Source organism: Mesoplodon mirus (assembly GCF_964341445.2).
Source record: "Mesoplodon mirus genome assembly, chromosome: X".
In the NCBI taxonomy this organism is placed as follows: Eukaryota; Metazoa; Chordata; class Mammalia; order Artiodactyla; family Ziphiidae; genus Mesoplodon; species Mesoplodon mirus.
The window spans coordinates 48961869-48981532 of NC_138981.1; the positions used below are offsets into that span (position 1 = coordinate 48961869).

Consider the following 19664-nt stretch of genomic DNA (forward strand, 5'->3'; position numbering starts at 1 on the left):
AAGAGTTCTGGTATCATCTATTCATAGGCTGCATCCTCAAGAGCTGCTATATCAGGGGTACACCAGCAAACTCCTTTTCTGGTGTCTAGAAGACATTATACCCCATAAAAATATTAGCCACCTCTTCTGGGGAGCATACTCCATCAGACAAAGGCCCAGGCAGTGTCAGGGCCCCTCAGAAAGGGACTAGGGTAAATGATGGCAACAGAAACACAGTATCTTACTTTACCAGGGGTGTTTGGGTTATGCATAGGACCTCAGTTCCCAGCAGTCTACCTGAGACTGGACGTGTTTGAAGGGGATGGGTGTTAGATTGCAGGCTTTGCCCCCCACCCCAAACTTCCACATCATCTGTGGATCCACAGCCACATCTTAGGCTTGCCTCTCTTGCTGTCACCATATTCAAATCCTGAGACTGGAACCGTGTGATGGCCTGATAGGCCCTTGGTTGCAGGATGGTTGGCAGGGAAGTGCAGACCACTTCTGCATTCTGGGGCAGCCAGAGGAGAGAATTACATACTGCTTGAACACAAACTGTACCAGACCCTGGAAACCTGTTACCTCCTTTAGCCTTGAATACAGCTCTGCCAATAAGAGGTTAGTCTCCCCGTATGAAAGATAAGTAGGCTCAAAGTTGTCAGGAAGTACCCAAGACAACATACTAAGTGGTGGTGCCAGGATTGGAACCCAGGTGTGATAAAAACGTTATGCAGTCCCTTTCCTCTGCATTGTACTGCCTTCTTAACATTAAGCACCTATGGTGTGCCAGCCTCTGTTATCAAGTCTTTTAAATACATTCTCTCTTTTTTTGGCTTTAAAAAATAGGGCCTTGACAAAATGCCACTCCAAATACTCTAATGGGGTCCAACTTACTTCACAGTATCCTATCAAAGTCTCCTGATAGATAATAGTGCTACAATGAAAAATTGCATACCAGGACAGCTAATGCCGTTTCATAACCATATGGCAATTCATAATTTAACTTTAAAAATATTTTCTAGTACTCCTAAGAGATACTGGTAACTAAATACTAGGAACAAGAGGTATCTCGTTGAGTAAGAAACATCATGGGAACAAAATTTGGCCCAAGTCAAACAGAAGAACTAAAGTAGTCATGTCAGGATAAGAATTTGGGATTCCAGATTTTCTACAGCATATCAAGTTTTTTTAAAAAAAAATCATTTATTTATTTACTTATGGCTGAGTTGGGTCTTTGTTGCTGCGTGTGGGCTTTCTCTAGTTGCGGTGAGTGGGGGCTACTCTTTGTTGTGGTGTGTAGGCTTCTCATTGCAGTGGCTTCTCGTTGCAGAGCACGGGCTGCAGGTGCATGCGCTTCAGTAGTTGTGGCATGCAGGCTCAGTAGTTATGGCCCACAGGCTCTAGAGCGCAGGCTCAGTAGTTGCGGCGCACAGGCTTAGTTGCTCCGCGGCATGTGGGATCTTCCTGGAACAGGGCTCGAACCCGTGTCCCCTGCATTGGCAGGCGGATTCTTAACCACTGTGCCACCAGGGAAGCCCTATCACAAGTTTTTTACAATGCTATTTTTCGAGTCTTTTCCCTCTTTCTTTTTTTTTTAAAGTATAATTTATATACAATAAAGTTCACCCTTTATAGTATAAGTTCTGTGAGTTTGGACAAATGTATACAGTAGTGAACTACCATCACTATCAAGGTATAATTTACATCACCTCCAAAACTCTCCGGAACTCTTTGTAGTCAACCCCTACCCCCACCCTCAGATTCTGGGAGCCCCCGATCTTTTTTCTGTCCATATAGTTTTGCCTTCATGTGAATGTCACGTAAAAAGAATCATACAGCATGTAGGCTTATTTTATGCCCATAGGCATAGAATAAAATAACCTTTGGTGTACTTAGAATAAGATAACCTCTGGTGTACAGTTCTATAAGCTTTGACAAATGCATAGAGTTGTGTAACCAGCACAATCAAGGTATAGAACAGTTCCATTACCCTCTGCTCTCCCCTGTCAAATTCATCCCTGCTACTTTATAGTAAAAACCTCCCTACCTCTTAACTCCTGGCAACCCTGATTTGTTTTTTGTCCCTATAGTTTTATCTTTTGGAGAATGTCATATAGATGGAATTATACAATATGTAGCCTTTTGAGACTGGCTTCTTTCTCTAAGCACATTTGAGATTCATCTACATTATTGGGTTTATCAATAGTTCCTTATCTGAGTTACACTCCATTGTATGGATGTACCACCATTAGTTTATCCATTCCCCAGTTGAAGGGACATTGGGTTGTTTCCAGGTTTGGGTGATTACAAATAAACCTGCTGTAAACATTTGCATGGATTTTTTTGTGTTTTCATTTCTTTAAATACTTAGAGTTGGTTTGCTGGGATATATGGTAAGTATATGTTTAACAGTCTCAGAAACTGCTAAACTTTCTCAAAGTAGCTCTACCATTTGGCATTCCCATCAGTGTGTGAAAATTCTCCACACCTTTTTCAGCAGCTGGCATTGTCAGTTTTTTGACATTAGCTAATCTAGTAGGATGTAGTGGTATCTCATTGTAGTTTTGATTTGCATTTTTCTACTGACTAATGATTTGAGAGTATTTTCATGTGCCATCCAAATATCTTCTTTGGTAAAATGTTCAACTCTCTTGCACATTTTGTATTGGGTTGCTCATTTTATTGTTGAGTTTTGAGAATTCTACATATAATTGGATAAAAATTCTTTATCGGATATATGTATGTTTTGTAACATTTTTCCCCAGTCTGTGGCTTGTCTTTTCATTCTTTAAAAAGTGTCTTTTTTCATTCTGAAAAAGCTTTTCATTTATGGCCACACAGCATGCGGGATCTTAGCTCCCCAACCAGGGATTGAACCCGTGCCCCCTGCAGTGGAAGCCCGGAGTCTTAACCACTGGACTATCAGGGAAGTCCCCTGAAAAAGCTTTTGAAACATTTAAAATTTTAAAAAATATTGTGGTAAAATACATATAAAATTTACCTTCTTAACAATTTTTAAGTATAGAGTGGCATTAAATACATTCACATTTGTGAAACCATCACCACAATCCATCTTCAGAACTCTTTTCAACTTGCATAACTGAAAGTCTACCATCTAAACACTAATTCATCCTCCCCCCAGCCCCTGACAACCACCATTCTACTTTCTGCCTCTGAATTTGATTACTCTTGGTACCTCCTATAAGTGGAATCATACAGTATCTATCCTTTTGTGACTAGCTTATTTCACTTAGCATAATGTCTTCAAGGTTCATACATGTTGTAGCATGTGGCAGAATTTCCTTTTGAAGGCTAAATAATATTCCATTGTAGTGTACACCATATTTTGTTTATCCATTTACCCATTGATGGACACTTGGGTTGCTTTTACCTTTTAGCTATTGTGAATAATGCTGCTTTAAGTATGGGTAAACAAATATCTATTTGAGTCCCTGCTTTTAATTCTTTAGGGTATGTACCCAAGAATGGGATTGCTGGATCATATGGTAACTCATTTTTAATTTTTTGAGGAACTGCCATACGATTTTCTGTAGAGACTGCACCATCTTATGTTCCCAACAACAGTGCTCTAGGATTCCAGTTTCCCCACATCCTCACCAACACTTTTTCTTTTCTTCCTTTCTCTTTCTTTCCCTTCCTTTCCTCCCTCCTTCCCTCCCTTCCTTCTTTTTCTTTCATCATCCTAAAGGGTGTGAAGTGATATGTGATTTTGATTTGCATTTCCCTAATGATTAGTGATGTTGAGCATCTTTTCTTGTGCTTATTGGTCATCTGTATATCTTCTTCACCCATTAAAAATTTTTTTTTATTGTTGAGTTGTAGAAGTTCTTTATATATTCTGCATATTAACTCCTTATCAGATATGATTTGCAAATATTTACTCCCATCTCCTGGATTGCCTTTTCATTCTTTTGATTGTGTCCTTCAATGCATAGTTTTAAATTTGGATATAGTTCAGTTTTTTCTTTTGTTGCCTGTACTTTTGGTGTCATACACAAAAAATCATTGCCAAATCCAATGTCATGAAGCTTTCTGCCTATGTTTATTTCTAAGAGTTTTGTAGTTTTCTCTCTTACATTTAGATCTTTGATCTATTTTGAGTTTTTATATATGGTATAAGGAAAGGGTCCGACTTCATTCTTTTGCATGTGGATATCCAATTTTCTCAACTCTATTCTTTATCTAAACAGTGTCTTTTGAAGAGAAGACATTTTAAATTTTGATGAAGCTTAAAATTTTTTATTGGCGTATAGTTGCTTTACAATGTTGTGTTAGTTTCTGAGGTACAGCAAAGTGAATCAGTTATATGTATACATATATCCACTCTTTTTTAGATTTCCTTCCCATTTAGTTCACCACAGAACATTGAGTAGAGTTCCCTGTGCTATACAGTAGGTTCTCATTAGTTATCTATTTTATACATGGTAGTGTATATATGTGAATCCCAAGCCCCCAGTTCATCCCATCCCCCCTTCCCTTTGATGAATATTATTTTATTCTTCTATGGAATATGCTTTTGGTGTCATATCTAAGGAATCTTCGTCTAACATAAGATTACAAAGGTTTTCTCCTATGTTTCCTTTTATGAGTTTTATAGTTTTAGGCTTTACATTTAGGTCCATGAACCATTTGGGGTTAATTTTTGTATATGGCAGAAGGTATGGCACCACGTTCTTTTTTTTTTTTTTTTTTTTTTAGCATATAGTTACCCAGTTGTTCTAGCAGTGTGTGCTGAGAAGGCTATCCTTTCTCCATTGCATTGCTTTTGTACTTTTGTCAAAAATCAATTGTCTGTATATGCGTGGGTTTATTTCTGGACCCTCTGTTATGTTCCATTGATGTATTTGTCTACCTTTATGCCAGTATTACACTGTTTTGATTACTGTAGCTGTATAATAATTTGGGAGATCAGATAGTCTTAGGCCTTCAATTTTGTTCTTTTTCAGGATTGTTTTGGCTCTTTGGGGGTCTTTTGCATTTCCACATGAATTTTAGAATCAGCTTGTCTATTTCTACAAAAGAGTCTGCTGGGATTTGGTTGGAATTGCATTGAATCTATAGATTAATGTGGGGGAAGAATTGAGCTCTTAACAATATTGAGTCTTTGGCTCATGAACAAGATGTATTCCTCCGTTTATTTAGGCCTTTAATTTTTCTCAGCAATATTTTTTGTAGTTTTCAGTGTACAGGTCTATCACATTTTTTCAGATTTATCCCCACTTATTTCATATTTTTGGATGCTATTATAAATGGTATTTTAAAATTTTCAATTCCCAGTCATTCACGGCTAGTATATAAAAATACAATTGTAGCAGTGAATTTCCAGTCATTCACTGTTAGTATATAAAGATACAATTGTGGGACTTCCCTGGCGGTCCAGTGGTTAAGACTGTGCACTCCCAATGCAGAGAGGACACGGGTTCAATCCCTGGTTGGGGAACTAAGATACCACATGCCTCACGGCATGGCCAAAAATGTATATACATATACAATTGGTTTCTGTATATAGATATTATATCCTGAAACCTTGCTAAACCTACTTAGTTCTAGTAGCTTTTTTCTAGATTTCATTATACTTTCTACGTAGATAATCGTGTTCTCTGTGAATAAAGATTGTTTTACTTTTTCTTTTTTGTTCTCTTTTTAAATTTGTTCCTATCTTCAAGATTTTTTTAAGGTTTTCTTTTCTTTTTTAAAAAATTTAAATACAGTTAATTTACAATGTTGTGTTAGTTTCAGGTGTACAGCAAAGTGATTCAGTTATACATATATTATATATATATGTAATATATATATATATTCTTTTTCAGATTCTGTTCCATCGTAGGTTATTACAAGGTACTGAACATAGTTCCCTGTGCTATACAGTAGGTCCTTGTTGTTTACCTATTTTATATAGTACTGTGTATATGTTAATCCCAAACTCCTAATTTATCTCCCCCGTCCCGCTATCCCCTCTGGTAACCATAAGTTTGTTTTCTACATCTATTTCTGTTTGGTAAATAAGTTTGTTTGTATGATTTCTTTAGATTCCACAGATAACTGATATCACATGATATTTGTCTTACTCTGACTGACTTACTTCACTTAATATAATAATCTCTAGGTCCATCCATGTTGCTGCAAATGGCATTATTTCATTCTTTTTCTAAAAAAAATATTTATTTATTTATTTATTTGGCTGCATTGGGTCTTCGTTGCTGCGCATGGGCTTTCTCTAGTTGTGGTGAGTGGGGGCTACTCTTCGTTGCAGTGTGCAGGCTTCTCATTGCGGTGGCTTCTCTTGTTGCTGAGCATGAGCTTTAGGTGCATGGGCTTCAGTAGTTGTGGCACACAGGCTCAGTAGTTGTGGCTCACAGGCTCTAGAGCGCAGGCTCAGTAGTTGTGGCACACAGGCTTAGTTGCTCCGCGGTATGTGGGATCTTCCCGGACCAGGCATTGAACCCGTGTCCCCTGCATTGGCAGGCAGATTCTTAACCACTGCGCCACCAGGGAAGTCCCTATTTTATTCTTTTAATGGTGGAGTAATATTCCATTGTATATATATACCACATCTTCTTTATCCATTCATCTGTTGATACACATTTACATTACTTCCACGTCTTGGTTATTGTAAATAGTGCTACAGTGAACATAGGGGTGCATGTATCTTTTCGAGTTAGAATTTTCGCCAGATATATGCCCAGGAGTGGGATTGCAGGATCATATGGTAACTCTATTTTTAATCTTTTAAGGAACTTCCATATTACTCTCCATAGTGGCTGTACCAATTTACGTTCCCACCAAGAGTGTAGGAGGGTTCCTTTTTCTCCACCCTCTCCAGTGTTTATTGTTTGTAGACTTTTTGATGATGGCTATTCTGACTGGTGTGAGGTGATACCTCATTGTGGTTTTGATTTTCATTTCTCTAATAATTAGTGATGTTGAGCATCTTTTCAAGTGCTTTTTGCCCATCTGTATGTCTTTGGAGAAATGTCTACTTAGATCTTCTGCCCATTTTTTAAAATTTGTATTTAAAAATTTTTTATTTTATATTGGAGCATAGTTGATTAACAATGTTGTGCTAGTTTCAGGTGTACAGCAAAGTGATTCAGTTAGATATATCCATGTATCCTTTTTCAAATTCTTTTCCCATTTAGGTTATTACAGAATATTGAGCAACGTTCACTGTGCTATACAGTAGGTCCTTGTTGGTAATCTATTTTAAATATATCAGTGTGTACATGTTAATCCCAAACTCCCAATCTATCCCCTACCCACCCTTCCCCTCTGGTAACCATAAGTTCGTTCTCTAAATATGTGAGTTTGTTTCTGTTTTTTAAATAAGTTCATTTGTATCATTTATTTTTTAGAATCCACATATAAGCAATATCATATGATATTTGTCTTTGTCTGACTTACTACACTTAGTATGATAATCTCTAGGTCCATCCATGTCGCTGCAAATGGCATTATTTCATTCTTTTTTATGGCTGAGTAATATTCCATCGTAGATATGTACCACATCTTCTTCATTCCTCTGTCGATGGACATTAGGTTGCTTCCACATCTTAGCTATTGTAAACAGCACTGCAGTGAACAATGGGGTGTGTGAATCCTTTCAAATCATGTTTTTCTCTTGATATATGCCCAGGAGTGGGATTGCAGGATCATATGGTAACTCTAGTTTTAGATTTTTAAGGAACCTCCATAATGTTCTCCATAGTGGCTGTACCAATTTACATTCCCACCAAGTGTATAGGAGGGTTCCCTTTTCTCCACACCCTCTCCAGCATTTATTTGTTTGTAGGCTTTTTGAAGATGGCCATTCTGACTGGTGTGAGGGGATACCTCATTGTAGTTTTGACTTGCATTTCTCTAACAATTAGTGATGTTGAGCATCTTTTCATGTGTTTTTTGCTCATCTGTATGTCTTTGGAGAACTGTCTACTTAGATCTTCTGCCCATTTTTTGACTCGATCATTTGTTTTCTTGCTATTAAGCTGTATGAGCTGTTTGTATATTTTGGAAATTAATCACTGGTCAGTAGCATAGTTTGCAAATATTTTCTCCTGTTCTGTGGGTTGTCTTTTCATTTTGTTTATGGTTTCCTTTGCTGTGCTACTTCTTCATTTCTTTTTTTTTTTTTCTTTTTTTTTTTTTTTTTTTTTTGCGGTATGCGGGCCTCTCACTGTTGTGGCCTCCCCCGTTGCGGAGCACAGGCTCCGGATGCGCAGGCCCAGCGGCCATGGCTCACGGGCCCAGCCGCTCCGCGGCATATGGGATCCTCCCAGACCGGGGCACGAACCCGTATCCCCTGCATCGGCAGGCGGACTCTCAACCACTGCGCCACCAGGGAGGCCCTACTTCTTCATTTCTAATATGCATACCTCTATTTTCTTTTCTTGCCTTATTGTGGTGGCTGGAACTTCCAGTACTACATTGAATAAGAATGGTGTGTTTGGGGATCCCTGGCTTTTTCCTGATCATAGGGGTAAACATTCTGTCTTTAACCATTAAGTATGTTAGCTGTAGATTTTTTTGTATTTCCCTTTACCAGTATGAGATACAAGGTTTTTTGTTTTGTTTTGTTTCAGGAATGGATTTTGGATTTTCTCAATTGTTTTTTACATTGATTGAGATAATCACATTGTTTTTCTTTTTCAGTTTGTTTTTATGGTGAATTACATTGATTGGCTTTCTAATGTCAAATCAAACCTTCAATCATGTGAATAAATCCCAGTTGGTCATGACTTTCACTGGGCCAAAATAAAAGTGTTGACAGGGTCACACTCCCTCCAGAGATTCTAGGGGAAAATCCATTTCCTTGCTATTTCCAGCTTCTAAAGGCTGCTTAGATTACTAAGGTCATGTCCCCTTCCCCCATCTTCAAAGCAGCAATGTAGTATCTTCTCCATCTCACTCTAATCCTCCTGCCTTCCACTTATAAGGACTCTTGTGATTACACTGAATGCACTAGCATAATCCAGGATAATCTCCACATCTCAAAATCCTTAAGGACATCTGGGAAGTCCCTTTAACCACGTAAAGTAACATGTTCAAAGGTTCTGGAAATAAGGATTGTACATCTTTTTTTTTTACTTTTGCATAAGAAATTAAAAAAATTAAGGTGTAGTTGATGTATATTATTATATAATTTTCAGGTGTACAACATAGTGATTCACAATTTTTAAAGCTTATAATCTATTTATAGTTATTATAAAATATTGGCTATATTCCCTGTGTTGTACTATATATCCTTGTAGCTTATTTATTTTATACATAGTACTTTGTACCTCTTAATCCCCCACCCTTCTTTTGCCCCTCTCCTCTTCCCTCTCCCCATGGTAACCACTAATTTGTTCTCTATATCTGTGAGTCTGTTTCTTTTTTGTTATATTCACTAGTTTCTTTTTATTATTTTTTAGATTCCACATATAAATGTTATCATACAGTATTTGTCTTTCTCTGTCTGACTTATTTCACTTAGCATAATACCCTCCAAGTCCATCCATGCAAATGGCAAAATTTCATTCTTTTTTTATGGCTGAGCAGTATTCCATTGCATATATATATCACACCTTTATCCATTCATCTGCTGATGGACACTTAGATTGCTTCCATATCTTGGCAATTGTAAATAATACTGCTATGAACATTGGGGTGCATGTATTATTTCAAATTAATGCTTTCGTATTTTTTTGATAAATACCCAGAAGTAGAATTGCTGGGTCATTTGGTAGTTCTATTTTTAGTTTTTTGAGAAACCTCTATACTGTTTTCCACAGTGGCTGCACCAATTTACATCCCCACCAACAGTGTATGAGGGTTCCCTTTTCTCCACATCCTCGCCAACATTTGTTATTTGTGTTCTTTTTGATGATAACCATCTGACAGATGTGAGGTGATATCTCGTTGTATTTTCTTTCAATTTTCATTTTATATCGGAGTATAGTTGACTTACAATGTGGTGTTAGTTTCAGGTGTACAGCAAAGTGATTCAGTTATGCATATACATATATCTATTCTTTTTCAGATTGTTTTCCCATTTATGTTATTACAGAACACTGAGCAGAAATCCCTGTGCTATACAATAGGTCCTTGTTGGTTATCTCTTTTATATACAGTAGTGTGTATCTGTTAATCCCAAATTCCTCATTGATCCCTTCTCCCCACCTTTCCCCTTTGGTAACCATAAGTTTGTTTCCTAAGCCTTTGAGTCTGTTTCTGTTTTGTACATATGTTAATTTGTATAATTTTTTAAGATTCCACATACAAATGATATAATATTTGTCTTTCTCTGTCTGACTTACTTCACTTAGTATGATAATCTCTAGGTCCATCCATGTTGCTGCAAATGGCATTATTTTGTTCTTTTTTATGGCTAAGTAATATTCCATTGTATATATATACCACATCTTCATTATCCATTCGTCTGTCGAGGGACATTTAGGTTGCTTCCATGTTTTGACTATTGTGAATATGCTGCAGTGAATATTGGGGTGTATGTATCTTTTCAAATTATGGTTTTCTCTGGGAATATGCCCTGGAGTGGGATTGCTGGATCATGTGGTAGCTCTATTTTTAGTGTTTTAAGGAACTTCCATACTGTCCTCCATAGTGGCTGCACCAAGTTACATTCCCGCCAACAGTGTAGGAGGGTTCCCTTTTCCCCACACCCTCTCCAGCATTTATTGTTTGTAGACTTTTTGATGATGGCCATTCTGACTGGTGTGAGGTGATACCTCATTGTGGTTTTGATTTGCTTTTCTCTAATAATTAGCGATGTTGAGCATCTTTTCATGTGCTTCTTGGCCATCTGTGTGTCTTTTTTTGAGAAATATCTATTTAGGTTTTCTGCCCATTTTTTGATTGGATTGTTTGTTTTTTTTGTATTAAGCTGTATGAACTGTTTGTATATTTTAAAGATTAATCCCTTGCTGGTTGCATTGTTTTCAAATATTTTCTCCCATTCCATATGTTTTCTTTTTGCTTTGTTTATGGTTTCCTTTGCTGTGCAAAAGCTTTTAAGTTTAATTAGGTCTCATTTGTTTATTTTTGTTTTTGTTTCCATTACTCTAGGAGATGATTCCAAAAAAATATTGCTGCAATTTATGTCAAAGAGTGTCTAGCCTATGTTTTTCCTCTAGGAGTTTTATAGTATCTGGTCTTAGACTTAAGTCCTTAATTCATTTTGAATTTATTTTTGTGTATGGTGTTAGGAAGTGTTCTAATTTCATTCTTTTACATGTAGCTGTCCAGTTTTCCCAGCACCATTTATTGAAGAGGCTGTCTTTTCTCCATTATATATTTTTGCCTCCTTTGTCCTAGATTAGGTGACCATAGGTGTGTGGGTTTATCTTTGGGCTTTCTATCCTGTTCCATTGATCTATATTTCTGTTTTTGTGCCAGTACCATACTCTTTTGATGACTGTAGCTTTGTAGTATAGTCTGAGGTCAGGGAGCAGGATTCCTCCAGATCAAGATTGCTTTGGCTATATGGGGTCTTTTGTGTCTCCATACCAATTTTAAGATTTTTTCATCTAGTTCTGTGAGCAGTGCCATTGGTAATTTGATAGGGATTGCACTGAATCTGTAGATTGCTTTGGGTAATATAGTCATTTTGACAATATTGATTCTTCCAATCCAAGAACACAGTCTTTCCATCTGTTTGTGTCATCTTCGATTTCTTTTATCAGCTTCTTATAGTTTTCAGAGTACAGGTCTTTTGTCTCCTTAGGTAGGTTTATTCCTAGGTATTTTATTCTTTTTGATGCAATGATAAATGGGATTGTTTCTTTAAGTTCTGTTTCTGATCTTTTGCTGTTATTGTATAGAAATGCAAGAGATTTCTGTGTATTAATTTTGTATCCTGCAACTTTACCAAATTCATTGATGAGCTCTTGTAGTTTTCTGATAGCATCTTTAGGATTTTCTATGTATAGTATCATGTCATCTGCAAGCAGTGACAGTTTTACTTCTTCTTTTCCAATTTGAATTCCTTTTATTTCTTTTTCTTCTCTGATTGCCATTGCTAGAACTTCCAAAACTATGTTGAATAAGAGTGGTGAGAGTGGACATCCTTGTCTTCTTCCTCATCTTAGTGGAAATGGTTTCAGCTTTTCACTATTGAGAATGGTGTTAGCTGTAGTTTTGTCATATATGGCCTTTATTATGTTGAGGTGTGTTCTCTCTATGCCCACTTTCTGCAGTTTTTATCATAAATGGGTACTGAATATTGTCAAAATCTTTTTCTGTATCTATTGAGATGATCATATATGGTTTTTAGTATTTGGTTTTTTAATATGGTGTATCACACTGATTGATTTGCATATATTGAAAAATCCTTGCATCCCTGGGATAAATCCCACTGGATCATGTTGTCTGATCCTTTTAATGTATTGTTGAATTTGGTTTGCTAGTATTTTGATGAGGATTTTTATGTCTATGTTCGTCAGTGATATTGGCCTGTAATTCTCTTTTTCTGTGGTATCTTTGTCTGTTTTTGGTATCAGGGTGATGACGACCTCATAGAATGAGCTTGGGAGTATTCCTTCCTCTGCAGTTTTTTGGGAATAGTTCCAGAAGATAGGTGTTAACTCTTCTCAAAATGTTTGATAGAATTTGCTTGTGAAGCCATCTGGTCCTGGACTTTTGTTTGTTGGGAGTTTTAAAATCAGTTTCAATTTCAGTACTTGTGATTGGTCTGTTCATATTTTCTACTTCTTCCTGGTTCAGTCTTGGGAGATTGTACCTTTCTAAGAATTTGTCCATTTCTTCTAGGTTGTCCATTTTATTGGCATATAGTTGCTTATAGTAGTCTCTTATGATCCTTTGTTTTTCTGTGGTGTCTGTTGTAATTTCTCCTTTTTCATTTCTAATTTTGATTTGAGCCCTCTCTTTTTTTTTCTTGATGAGTCTGGCTAAAGGTTTATCAATTTTGTTTATCTTTTCAAAGAACCAGCTTTTAATTTCATTGATGTTTCCTATTGTTACAGACATAAACCCTGCTGAATCTATAACAAGGCCTGCATTGCTCTAGGGTTTGACATTGCCAATAACTTATCAGCAGTCTGCATCTGTGCAGCAAGGTCAGGGTTCTGGCTTAGTGACTGCATCATGCTTCTCATGTAGGGGGCAGACAACATATTTTGCATAAGTTGTGAATTTTCAGTTATTTGTTGCAACAAGCTCTGCATTCCTGGTGTGTTGAACATACTTGCTCTTACTCCAGGCCCCAAATTTGGCACAGAACTCTGCCCAGCAGTGCCACTGACAGCACTGCCACTAGTGCCTCCTAGGCACTTCTGAGTGCCTCCCTTAGAAGCTGATGAATTCTGAGAAACCTGTGGAGCCCACGTTTTGGGTAATCGATCTCTATTTTCTGTACGGGCAGGTTAACTACCTTCACCTGAGGATATATTGCTCACTAAGGAAGAAAATGGATTACCACCAAACTGTTCTTGTGCAGCACTCAGCATTGGTTCCTGAATACCTGGGTACATGCACCATAAAGTATTGTAGTATCCTCTGGGATGCTTCCTAGGTTGGTCAAGGCTCGGTCCTGGTTTCTCATTATTTCCTGCATCATTGCTGTATTCTTGGCAAGTTCCAATGTTTGTCTCATAATATCTGGATTATTCAGCATATAACTAATTTCTGGATTTCTCTGTATCAACTGCTGCATTTGTGGATTGGCCATAATTAACTGCCTCTTCAGGTCAGGATTTGAAAGCATGCTCTGGACAAAGGGATTCTCCATGAACTGGACCATTATTTCAGGATTGGACACAAGTTGCTGCTGCACGTGGCTTTGTAGTTCAAAGAAGTTGGTAGTATTCAAACCCAAGCTACTCAGACCTGCAAGTCCTCTAAGGCCACCTAAACCAAAAAGGTTGCTAGCAGCAGAACCAAATGTGGAGTTACTATTAGGAGCTGATGATGTGGTAGCACTGCTTCCACTGGTGTTTTTTTGCTGAGCTGAATGATCCTGAGGTCTGTTTTGTGTTTTGATGACGAGGTGAACAAGTACATCGTGAATTCCATGCTGACTCAAAGTATCTTGATCTTCTAAAACTTTTCCAGCAAATATCAACACAAGTTGGTTGGTATGTGATTTGAAACATTTAGAGATTTCTTCCTTGAACTGCAGGGCGGAGCTATTCTTGGACACTGTGAAGTACTCCTTCTTCTTCGGGGTCTTCAGGGTGACTTTCGTGATCTTGCGTTCTGTGGAGGCAGCGGTGGCAGGGGGGCCGGCACCTTCGGCAGCGGTGGTGCTGTCCTGGGAGCTTGGAGGGCTGAGACTTTCATCATTCTTGGCCATGGGACAGCAGTGCCTCAGGTGTGCAGGAGAGAGTGGGCGAGCAAAGGGAAGCCAGGCAACACCTGAGCTGGCCGGCTGGGACAGCGGAGAATGTGGGGCACACTGCCTCAGTGACAGCTGGGTGCAGGGCCGCCCTGGCAGGCTAGGGGGCACAGAGCTCAGTGTGGGTTCCAGCGCAGGCCCTCAGCACTTTAAACATGTAATCACCATTGTATCTGATAAGAAATCGGCTGTTAATTTTTATTGAGAATCCCTTATATATGATGAGTCATTTATCTCCTATTGCTTTCAAGATTTTCTTCTTGTCTTTATCTTTTAGTGATGTGATTATAATGTGTCTTGGTGTGGATCTCTCTGAATTTAACTCATTGGAGTTCCTTGAGGTTCTTGGATGTATGGATTCATGTATTTGATTAAATTTGTGAAGTTTTAGCTATTTTTTAAAAAAATTATTTAATTTATTTTTGGCTGCATTGGATCTTTGTTGCTATGTGGGCTTTCTCTAGTTGCGGCGAGTGGAGGCTACTCTTCATTGCGGTGCGTGGGCTTCTCATTGCAGTGGCTTCTCTTGTTGTGGAGCACAGGGTCTAAGTGCATGGGCTTCAGTAGTTGTAGCATACAGGCTCAGTAGTTGTGGCTCGCAGGCTCTAGAGTGTAGGCTCAGTAGTTGTGGCGCATGGGCTTAGTTGCTCCACGGCATGTGGGATCTTCCTGAACCAGGGCTCGAACCTGTGTCCCTTGCATTGGCAGGTGGATTCTTAACCACTGTGCCACCAGGGAAGCCCCTATTATTTTTTCAAATATTCTTTTTCTCCATTTCCCTCCTCTTTTGCTTAAACTTCCATTATGCACACGTCGATATGTTTATTACTGTCCCACAGGTCTCCTAGGTCTGAATCATTTTTCTTCATTCTTTTTTCTTTCTGCTCTTCAGATTGGATACTCTAATTGATCTTTTTTTGATGATTCTTTTTTATTCCTGCAAAAATCTACTATTGAATCCCTCTAGTGAATTTTGTATTTCAGTATTTAACGTTACAGCTCCAGAATTTTAATTTTGTTCCTTTGTTTAATTTTTATCTCTTTATTGATATCTTTATGTATTTAGACATTATTCACATAACTTCCTTAAGCTCTTTGAACATATTTAAGACAGTTGATTTAATATATTTATCTTTAAGTCTACCCTCTGGGCTTCCCTAGGAACAGTTTCAACTGATTGCTTTTTTCCTGTATATGAACCATAGTTTCTTGGGTTTTGGCATGCCTCATTTTTTTGTTGTTGTTGAAAACTGGACATTTGCAATATTATAATGTGTAAATAAATGAACAAACCAAACCACACAAAAACAAACACATAGATATAGAAAACAGAGTAGTGGTTATCAGAGGGGGTGGTATGGGGGGGTAGTGCAAAATGGGTAAGGGGGCTCAACTGTATGGTGCCGGATGGAAAATAAATTTTTGGTGGTGAGCATGTAGGCTATACAGAACTAGAAATATAATGTTGTACACATGAAACTTATATAATGTTATAAATCAGTGTTACCTCAGTAACATTATGTGTGTGTATATGTATGTATATCTAAAATGTGGCAACTCTGGAAGTCAGGTTCTTCCATTTTCCCATGTTTTGTTATTTTTGCTCTTTGTTGTTTTTTTTAATTTAGTGTCTTTTCTGAATTAATTTTGTAAAGCCTGTATTCTTTGTCATGTGTGACCACTGAAGTCTCTGCTTGGTGAGCAAAGTGGTTAGCTAATGACCAAAAGAGATTCCTTTTTAAAAAATAAATAAATTTATTTATTTATTTTTGGCTGAGTTAGGTCTTTGTTGCTGCTCGCGGGCTTTCTCTACTTGCAGCGAGTGGGGGCTACTCTTCATTGCGGTGCCTCGGCTTCTCATTGTGGTGGCTTCTCATTGCGGGGCATGGGCTCTAGGCATGCTAGCTTCAGTAGTTATGGCTTATGGGCTCTAGAGGGCAGGCTCAGTAGTTGTGGCCCATGGACTTAGTTGCTCTATGGCATGTGGGATTTTCCTGGATCAGGTCTCAAACCCATGTCCCCTGCATTGGCAGGCAGATTCTTAACCACTGTGCCAGCAGGGAAGCCCCCAACAGAGATTCTTTAAATGTCTGGAAATAGTAACACTCCTTGTCTTTTCTGAGGGGCTCTGTGTTTTTACTGGTGACATGCTTTTATCAGTTCATCAGGCAGTTTACAACTCTGTCTTGACCTTAACTTCCTACTAGCACAGAGCCTCATTAACAGGCAGAGGTGAGAGCCTAAGGCTTTCTCAGGTATTTCCCCAGTGTACACACAACCTTAGTCATAAACACAGACCTGCATATGCATGTGGCACTCTGATTCCCAGGACTACATTGGAGCTTTTCAAGGACCCTGTGGACATCTCATTTCCCAGCTTTTCATATAAAAATGTAAATTTTCTTTTCAATATTTAAAAAATCTTTCTGGGCATTGGGGTTTTGATAGGAATTCCATTAACCCTGTGTATTAATTGGAGATAATTGACATTTTTACTATAATAGGCTTTCTAAAGCTTGAACATGGTATGTCCCCACATAATTAGGTCTTTGATTTCTTTCTTCAGTGTTTTGTAGTTTTCAGCATACAAGTATTGTGTGTGTTTTGTTAGGTTAACATCTATTTAATTTTTTGAACAATTGTAATAGGGATTGTGCTTTTAATTTTAGGTTCCACATGTTCATTGCTAGCATATAGAAATATGTTTGATTTCTGTATGTTTTTCTTGTATACTGTTACTTTGCTGAACTCACTTATTTGTACTAGGTTTTGTGTATGTGAATATCTTGGGATTTTCTATGTAGATTACTTTGCCTTCTGCAAATTTAGACAGTTTTATTTCTATATTTTCAGTATATATGATTTTTATTTTGTTTTCTTGCTCATTGTACTGGTGAGAACTTCCAGTATAATGTTGAAGTGGTGAAAGTGGAATTCTTGTCTTATTCCATATCTTAGGGGAAAACATTGTCTTTCACCATTTTGTTTAACATTATAGTTTCTTTTTTACATTCTCTGTGTCAAATTAAGAAAATTTGTCTATCACTATTATTCTGAGCATTATTTTTTATCATGAATGGATGTTGAATTTTTGTCAAAAGCTTTTCTGTATCAATTGATATGATTATATGATGTTTCTTGTTTAGTCTGCTGATGTGATGGATTACACTGATTGATTACAAATGTGGAAACAGCCATGTTAGCACTGCATTAGCTTTATTCTTCAAATTTTGATATGATTTATTTTCATTTCCATCCAACTCAATCCAATTCAATGTATTAAAAATTTTTTTTAATTATTGAGATACAATACCATATCTTCTTTATCCATTTGTCTATTGATGGACACCTAGGTTGCTTTACTATCTTGGCTATTGTAAATAATGCTGCAATAAACATGAAGTGCACATAACTTTTTGAATTAGTATTTTTGTTTTCTTTGGGTAAATCCCCTGAAGTGGAATTGCTGAATTATATGACAGTTCTATTTTTAAATTTCAAGGAACTTCCATACTGTTTTCCATACTGGCTGCACCAATTTGTATTTCCACCAACAGTGCTGGAGTGTTCACTTTTCTCCACATCTTCACCAACACTTGTATTTTGTTGTCTTTTTGGTAATAGCTATTCTGACATGTGTGAGGTGGTATCTCATTGTGATTTTGATTTGAATTTCTCTGATGATTAGTGATGTTGAGCATCTTTTCATGTGTCTGTTGGCCATATGTATGTCTTCTTTGGAAAAATATCTATTTAGGTCCTATGCCCATTTTTTTAATGTGGTATTATCTTTAAGTACAAAGACTTTTCCAATCATGTCACTTAGAGATCATTTTATCCACTGCTGTGTTTGGCCACCAGTCTCTTGTCTCTCTCCTCAGCAATGGTAAGGTGGATACCCTTTCTATGAGGAAGAGAGATCCATGGTTTGTTGCCTTTGCCAATAACGAAAATGTTGGAGAGCCAGGTGGCAAAGCTGTTGCCACTGGCATCTTTCACACGAACTACATCAAAAGAACCAGGATGTCTCTCCCGGTTAGTGATCACACCAGTTCTTCCCAGGTTAGCACCTCCAGTCACCATGCACAGGTTACCAGTGTCAAATTTGATGAAATCAGTAATCTTGCCAGTCTCCAAATCAATTTGAATGGTGTCATTCACCTTGATGAGGGGATCAGGGTAGTGGATGGTGGGAGCATAATGGGTCACCAGATGAGGGATTCCTTTTGTCCCCACAAAGATCTTTCTCACTTTACACAACTTATACTTGGCCTCCTCAGGTGTAATACAATGAACAGCAAAGCGGCTCTTGGTGCCATATATCAGACGAAAATTCTCTCCAGTCTTGTCAATGCTGATGACATCCATAAAACCAGCAGTAGGTTATATCAGTGCGGACCTTGCCATCAATCCAAATGAAACGCTGCATGCAGATCTTCTTTATTTCATCTGTTAGGGCATACTTAAGTCTGTTCCTTAGGAAAATGATTAGGGGGCGACATTCCCTTAGCTTGTGGGGACCAGTAGATGTACGAGGAGCAAACACACCAGTCAGTTTATCCAGCATTCAATGCTTTGGAGCTGCTACATGCTTCAGGTGCTTCTTGGGACCACGAGCCATGGCTGCACTAGGCATGAAAAGAGCCCTATGCCCATTTTTTAAAAAATTAATTAATTTATTTTTGCTGTGTTGGGTCTTCGTTTCTGTGCGAGGGCTTTCTCTAGTTGTGGCAAGCGGGGGCCACTCTTCATCGCAGTGCGCGGGCCTCTCACTATCGCGGCCTCTCTTGTTCTGGAGCACAGGCTCCAGACGCGCAGGCTCAGTAGTTGTGGCTCATGGGCCTAGGTGCTCCATGGCATGTGGGATCCTCCCAGACTAGGGCTCGAACCCGTGTCCCCTGCATTAGCAGGCAGATTCTCAACCACTGTGCCACCAGGGAAGCCCCATATGCCCATTTTTTATTTGGGTTTGTTTTTTTGATGTTGAGTTGTATGAGTTCTTTTCATATTTTGCATATTAACCTCTTGTTGGATGTATCATTTGCAAATATAATCTCTCATTTCCTTTTCATTTTGTTGATAATTTTTTTCACTGTGCAAAAGCTTTTTATTTTGATGTAGTCCCATTTTGTTTCCCTTGCCTGAGGAGACCTATCCAAAAACATGTTGCTAAGATAAATGTCAGAGAATGTATTGCCTGTGATTCTTCTATGAATTTTATGGTTTCAGGTGTTACATTTAAGTCTTTAATCCATTTTGAGTTTACTTTTGTACATGGTATGAAAAAGTAGTCCAGTTTGGGTTTTTTTTTGGCATA

At 38.0% G+C, this 19664-nt stretch overlaps 2 pseudogenes across 2 annotated transcripts; both read right to left on the reverse strand.

The window, feature by feature from the left end:
• Positions 1-12841: 12841 nt before the first annotated feature.
• LOC309796654 (ubiquilin-1-like) lies at positions 12842-14444 on the reverse strand (annotated as a pseudogene). Its single transcript has one exon. The product of its transcript is annotated as a ubiquilin-1-like (transcript).
• Positions 14445-18107: 3663 nt separating this feature from the next.
• Positions 18108-19171, reverse strand: LOC309796883 (small ribosomal subunit protein eS4-like; annotated as a pseudogene). The gene has a single exon. The product of its transcript is annotated as a small ribosomal subunit protein eS4-like (transcript).
• Between the last annotated feature and the right edge of the window lie 493 nt (positions 19172-19664).